The 7,422-nt window shown below is 41.0% G+C and overlaps 1 pseudogene; it reads left to right on the forward strand.

Annotated features, from left to right (window-relative positions):
• Positions 1-3,818: 3,818 nt before the first annotated feature.
• Positions 3,819-3,937, forward strand: LOC143999387 (5S ribosomal RNA; annotated as a pseudogene).
• Positions 3,938-7,422: the final 3,485 nt, after the last annotated feature.

Below are 7,422 nucleotides of genomic sequence, written 5' to 3' on the forward strand. Positions count from 1 at the left end.
CCCCCCCCCCCCAGCTTAAGTAGAATTGGTAACAGGAAGGAAATCCCCACGTGTTGGGCCCATGGTTCCCATATTGCTTAAAATTTTTGGTTGTGTCTAGGATAGAGCCAATTATTTTATCCTGGGCCATTATCCAAGAGATCTTTCTTTTGGTTGCTAGAATAGAGACCTTGGGTTGTTTCCAGGCCTTATCTATAGTGATCATTGCTTCTAGCAGTATAAAGAATATTAGTTTTTGGGTATGTTTTCGGGCCATTTATTAAAGCTATAGATGGGGTCTGTGAGACCGAGTATCCAGTTACTTTGTGGATGAGATTAAAAACTTTATTCTAAAACCCCCTAATTTTTGGGCATTCCCACCATAGATGAATCATGGTGCCTAGTATTTGACAGTCCCTGAAGCATAATGGAGAGTTAAGCCAGCCTTGCTTGGTAGTACCTAATGAGGTTAGGGAGTCCCATACATTGATAAAATCTATTTCTTTAATCGTACATCACGAGACACAGAGCCATAGTAATTACTATGTGGGTTATAGTCCACCTTCAGGTGCTGGACACTGGCACACCCTAAACAGGAAGTTACCTCCCTATATAACCCCTCCCACTACTGGGAGTATCTCAGTTTTTTTGCCAGTGTCTAAGGTGTTGGTCACGAGTGAAGATGTGCTGTGCTGAGCTCTTCTGAAGGAATCCTTGCTGGGGCTAGCTATGCAGCCGGATCCATTCAAAGTGTCTTTTAGGCTGAATTGAACGGTACCTGGGCCTTGTATCCGAAGAAACAAGGTTTTGCCTGTAACGCTTGATCAGCAATGCCGTTTTCTTTCACCGCCCCTACTGGCTTCCAGATCTCCTCCATGCCATCTCTCCCTCACTCAGACGATCCCATCATATGGGAGGCCGTGCTTGCGTGGGAAAACTCTTTTTTTGAAAAAGAAAGGAGGGGAAGGCGCAATGTTAATGGTGGGGGCTGGGCTTAGCACAGCATTGGTATCCTCCAACGCGGGAGTGTGTTTTAAAAAAAAAAAGAAAAACTCCATTTATGCTGGCTGCAAAATTATCAGAGAGACATAAGAGCAAAGAAGAGCATGAAAGAGGTTTTGGTCATACAGGCATTTCCTATTTGATACATTTACTATTTGCATCAGGCTGAGCATTAATAGCAAAGTTGAGGAGAAAAGAAGGGAGGCGTGTGATCCGACGTTTTGATCAAAAAATGTATGCAATTTATTACCATAAAAAGATAATAAAAAACATGTGCAAAGTATCTACGTATTCACAAAGACAGGTATACAACATATTCACTTAAAAACGTAATAATAAACTCAGTCATGCCCATGCGAGGACAAGTGATCAAAAAAGTAGGCTAACGCATTTCAAGGATGGCCCACTGTCTCTCCCTCTTTTAAAACAAGCCCACATTTTCCACACACTGATAATGTTTCATATGCTGAAACAGCCATACTCTGTCTGGCAGCATGAGGCAACCTTCTGACAAGAAGCACGCAAAATATACACTGAAGTATCTGCCCCCTGATGCCTGCAAGCTGAAACATACATACACAGTCGGATAGAGGCTTAACCGATTCACACACATGGAAACATTCTGTGTATATATTTATATATATATATATATATATATATATATATATATATATATATATATATATATATATATATAAAGACCATATGAATTACATCTCTCTATACTGTTTAGAGCACAGGGATATGGACAGCTGCAAAGCTAAGGAGTAATCACCACGTAATATGTGACATCTCCCAACTAACCATTCCCCTCTTATGTTGGTCGACTCTCTCTCTCTCTATATATTTTGTGCAGACTTCTCTTCCTTTTATTGAAGGCTCTGAGGAAGAAGACATCCTCAAAATGCTTTAGCCTACTTTTTTGATCACTTGTCCTTGCATGGGCATGACTGAGTTTATTATTACATTTTTAAGTGAATATGTTGTATACCTGTCTTTCTGAATACGTAGATACTTTGCACATGTTTTTTATCATCTATTTATGGGAATAAATTGCATACATTTTTTGATCAAAGCGTTGGATCACACGCCTCCCTTCTTTTTTCCTCAACTTGGCTTTCTTCGGACCACCCCTGGTCAGTTCAGGCAGCGGGACACGCATGATCATTTGCTAATTCACTGCTTTCACAAGTACTACCACCCTATATCAGTAGCACCTTCACAAGCGCAGGAGTATTTCATTCTTTCTTTGTTCACGTCTACTGAGCATTAATAGCAGTGAGAGTAGCTGGACTATTGCTCAAGCAGTGGATGTGATTTCTTCTGTCCATTCATTGCTGGAAAAGCTTGTTTGTATCAGAGAGGATCACCCAGATAAGCATTTTTTTCCCTCCTAAAAAGTTTTCACACCTATGGGTGGAGGAAATTTACTAAGTAGGGTATACCAGCAATTAACGCTGTCATATCCTCTGTGAGTAAGTTTGATTTGTCCGGGAGACAATGCTCAAATTCTTAGGGATCCAACAGATAAAAAGGTGGAATTCCTATTGAAAAAAAAAACACTTTTTTTCTCTGGCAGTTTGAGTGTCTCAGCCTGCGCTGACAGTAACTGCTTAATCATCGAGACCAGTTTAAACAGGTGTTCAAGGTTATCCTGCTTAGCAGGCCCAGGAGGCAGCTTTATGTTGGCAATAGATGCTATGAGAGATTCGATCCTTCAGACCTTGCGCCCTACGCTAAACGCCTTGTAAGAAGCTCCTGGCTAGTCTTCCTTTTTGCGGTGAAACAGCTATTAGGGGATGTTTTTGATAATACATCCAAAGAAATTCTAGTGGAAAGCACCCCTTTTGCCATTTAAGAAAAGGAGTAAATGTATTTTAAAGCTCCTTCTCCTGTGCCAGAGGCATTAGCCTCCAGTCAGTCATGGCAGCTTCCACCGTCAGGTTCAATCGAATAGGGGGAATTCTTCTGCAGTTCTCAAGGATCTGGCAGGGTACAAACTGGAGTTCTAAGAGTTCCCATCTCCTCGTTTTCTCAGATTAATCTAAGGTTTCAGAGAAAAAGAAAAAAGTGATCATGGGGGTCCCCATGTAAGAACAGAGGTTGGGGTTTGATTCAAATCTCTTTTTTTCACTGTGCCAAATCTGAACTGACATTCTGAATCTCAAAAATCGAAATTCAATTCCTGAATATAACCACTCTTTTTCATAGTCAATCAAAATCAGTTATCTTCATCCTACAAGGAGGAGAACTTCTGGTGTCAATTGACATCAAAGATGCATACCTCCATAAGACTATTTCCTCGCTCACTAGTAATATCTACTTTTCAAGGTGGAAAGTCTTCATTTTCAGTGTGTAGCTCTGCTTTCCGGTACAGCTACTGCACCTTGAGTGTTTACAAAGGTTCTGGCCCCTCTTCTAGCCAGATTAAGGTCCCAATGTATAATGATTATGGTTTACCTAGTCAATCTGTTCTTGATAGACCACTTAGACCAAAGTATGGTCACCACATTCAACTGCCTGGAATAACTCAACCTAGGAGAAATCTTCTTTAAAACCATGAAGAAGGCTAAAATACTTGGGTCCGATCATAGGTACACCCAGAAAAGGGTATTCTTACCCCAGGCAAAGATCAGCGCCATAAAGGTCAGATTTAGGTGGTCAAAGCAAGATGAACTTTTTCTATTCAACTTTGCTTGAGGTTGTTGGGAAAGATGGTGGCTTCATTCGAGGCCGTTCCTTATGCTCAGTTTCATTCGAGACTGCTGCAAAACAGTATCCTATTGGCCTGGAACAAAGGGTTCAAGCTCTACATTCCCAATGTATCTGACTACAAAGCCTACAGCCACATCACCCTGATAGTACCCGATTTCGTCTGATCTTGGAGGCTGAGCAGGGTTGGACTTGGTTAGTACTCGGATGAGATACCACCTGGAAATACAAGGTGCTGTAGGCTGGGTGTGCTGGAGCCTCAGTTTATGGTTAATATCCAAAAATCTTATGCCGCGTACACACGGTCGAACTGTTTGACGTACTTAGTCCGTTGAAACACATTTCAGCGGACAATCCGCTCGTGTGTGGGCTTCAGCGGACTTTTTCAGCGAGCAGTCCGGAGTACTAAGATTTTCGGTTTTTCCAAAAATCTGTCCGTCGTACTTTGGTTTCAGCGGACAATACGGTCGTCAGTATGCTAGTTCGACGGACTAAGAATGGCGCATGCCCAGAAAGGATTTACACGGCAGAAGGGTGCTTTGCTGTGTCTTGGACTTCCTATTTCTAGTCCCGTCGTACGTGCTGTACACGTCATCGCGCAAGCTTTCGACGGACTGTTTGTGTATCCGTGTGTGGTCAAGTCCGTTCAGTGGAAAGTACGCCGGATTGTCCGTCGGATTGTATGACGGACTAAGTACGCCATACAATGCGCTCGTGTGTACGCGGCATTAGGGGAAAATCCTTCCTTCAGTTACCTGGGAAGTGGTAACAACATATGCCAACCTTTTTTGTTTAGGTTGGGGAACAGTCCTGGAAGAGACAACTGCCCAAGAGAAGTGGCCCAGATCATAAATGTGAATATGTATACAAAAAACTCTGCTCCAAAACTAATCAATCACAAATAATAATTAAGCTGCTCCTCTGATTGCACAATGTGGCCAATATAAAATGATAGTAGATAGAGGGCACTAGTGTTAAATAGGTAATACTAGCAATAGTGAATAATACTAAAAAAGTGCTAGCAATTAAACAATTGAAACATACAAAATAAATCATACAATATATGATCTAAAAAAAAGTGAAACTCTAGAGAACAAGAATGTGCTTAAAAATACAAAAAAACGTGTGTTCCAAAAGTGATAGTTCACGCTAATGCAGAGAAAGTCCCAATGATGTTAGCAACAATAGAAATATGGACACTGAAGTCTTCTGAATAAAATCTTCTATGTGGATAGAAGTTCCTTCACCATGAAGAAAAAAAGACGTCATCCATATGATAAGTTCTTAAAAGGGGGAACGCCAAGATTCCATTCTAGCCTATAACAAATATAAAGCGGAACTCAAAAATGCAGACGCAGTGCCGGTTTACATAATTTGATAATTCCACCTATTAGCACTTCCATCATTGCAATGGCCTATCACATTCATTTGATAAATAAAGTATTTGGAAAAATATATAGGTGTCACAAAAAAACTGTAATCATAGACCCCTAAATAAATATGCAATTAAATATATACCCTGTTTTCCTTATCATCTACAGTGTTGGTGTTCGTTTCAAAACAGTACAGTACAGTGACCAATCATTATTACAAAATAATAAGATTCATTCTCTAATATAAAAAATTAAAAGAGAAAAGGGTACAAAAGGGGAAGGAGAAAGAGGCAAGAGGGAGGGAAGTTCAAGAAAAAGGGGTAGTTTGCTAAATGTATTAATCATTGTTGAGAAAACAGTTAAAAAAATTCAATATTCAACCCTAGAGGCTACATAGTTTGTAATCTATACAGCCAATGGGTTTCATTTTGAGATATGGATCTCTTCATATGAGAGTCCCTCCAGTGATTCGATATTTTATCAATACCATAAAAGGGGAGAAGAGATGGATCACTATCGTGAAAGATTTTAAAATGTCTGGAGACACTATGGTTGAGATAGTCTTTTTTAAGCGGTTCCCGACCAGCGCACCCCGATGTACGTTGGCAGAATGGCACGGGCAGCCATATTGGCGTACAGGTACGTCCAATCTCTAATGCTGCCCTGCCATCGCGAGCACGCCGCTGGTGGCGCCCTCGCACGCTGGTCGGGACCCCCGTGAGTCCGGTTGCGGGAACCGCGGACTCGATCGCCGCATACGATCGTCTCACGGGGCAGCTGAACGGAGAGATGCCGTTGTAAACAGCATCTCACCATTCTGCCTAGCAACTAGTGACGCTGATCTCTGCTCCATGTGATTGGAGCAGAGATCAGTGTTCACTAAATGAAAGGCCAGCCCCCAACAGTTAGTAACACACCCCTAGGAACACTTAACCCCTACACTGCCACCCACTGGTTAACCCCTTCACTACCAGTGTCATTTACACAGGAATCACTGCATTTATATAGCAGTGATTGCTGTATAAATGACAATGGTCCCAAAAATGTGTCAAAAATGTCCGATGTGTCTGCCACAAATGTCGCAGTCACAATAAAAATCGCTGATCGCCGCCATTACTAGTAAAAAAAAAATTATTAATAAAAATGCCATAAAACTATCCCCTATTTTGTAAACGCTATAACTTTTGCGCAAACCAATCAATAATCTCTTATTGCGATTTTTGTTACCAAAAATATGCAGAAGAATACGTATCAGCCTAAACTGAGGGAAAAATTTTTTTTTTTATATATTTTTGGGGGATATTTATTATAACAAAAAGTGAAAAATAATGAGCTTTTTTCAAAATTGTCGCTCTATTTTTGTTTATAGCGCAAAAAATAAAAACCGCAGGGGTGATCAAATACCACCAAAAGAAAGCTCTATTTGTGGGAAAAAAAGGATGCAAATTTTGTTTGGGAGCCACGACTGCACAATTGTCAGTTAAAGCGACGCAGTGCCGAATCGCAAAAAGTGGTCTGGTCTTTGACCAGCAAAATGGTCCGGGGCTGAAGTGGTTAATGTTGGTAAGATGTTCATTTATTCAGATTTTTAACTGCCGTGTGGTCCAACCCACATATTGCAGGTAACTCCAGAACATATGTCACATGATCAGCGTCACACATAATAAGAGATTTGATTTTGAATTCTTGTTTTGTCCACTGATTCACTTACCGTTAGTTGTTTTGAAACTAAGACCAACACTGTAGCTAATAAAGAAAACAGTATATATATTTATTAATTGCATATTTATTTAGGGGTCTATGATTACAGTTTTTTGTGACGCCTATATATTTTTCCAGATACTTTATTTATCAAATGAATGTGACAGGCCATTGCAATGATGGGAGCGCTAATAGGTGGAATTATCAAATTATGTAAACTGGCACTGCGGCTGCATTTTTTGAGTTCCGCTTTATATTTGTTATAGGCTAGAATGGAATCTTGGTGTTCCCCCTTTTAAGAACGTATCATATGGATACTTGCACAAATATTTATGATTACTATGTAATATGCTAGGCAATAATTAATAGTGCTGCCGGCGTCTGCATCTTGAAACATTGTATACGCAGAATGCCAGACCAATTGGGCGGGGCATTGTTTTTTAGTTGTCATTGACTGGCACGCCCAGTGATCCACCCCCATCAGTATAAAGTTCTGCTTCCTAGCAACCAAGGTACGCATCCCTGAAGTCGTTTGATACGAAACGTACGTCGGAGCGTAACCTTGGTCATGTGATTCACGCCTCATTTCCGGCATCCCTGGCTTCCACGATCGTCTGGTGGAATGCGCGCTGACCACGGAGGTGGTCCCCGGCCG

Source organism: Lithobates pipiens, unplaced genomic scaffold (genome assembly GCF_037356315.1).
Source record: "Lithobates pipiens isolate NorthernLeopardFrog02 unplaced genomic scaffold, aLitPip1_a1.2 Scaffold_19, whole genome shotgun sequence".
NCBI classification, from domain to species: domain Eukaryota; kingdom Metazoa; phylum Chordata; class Amphibia; order Anura; family Ranidae; genus Lithobates; species Lithobates pipiens.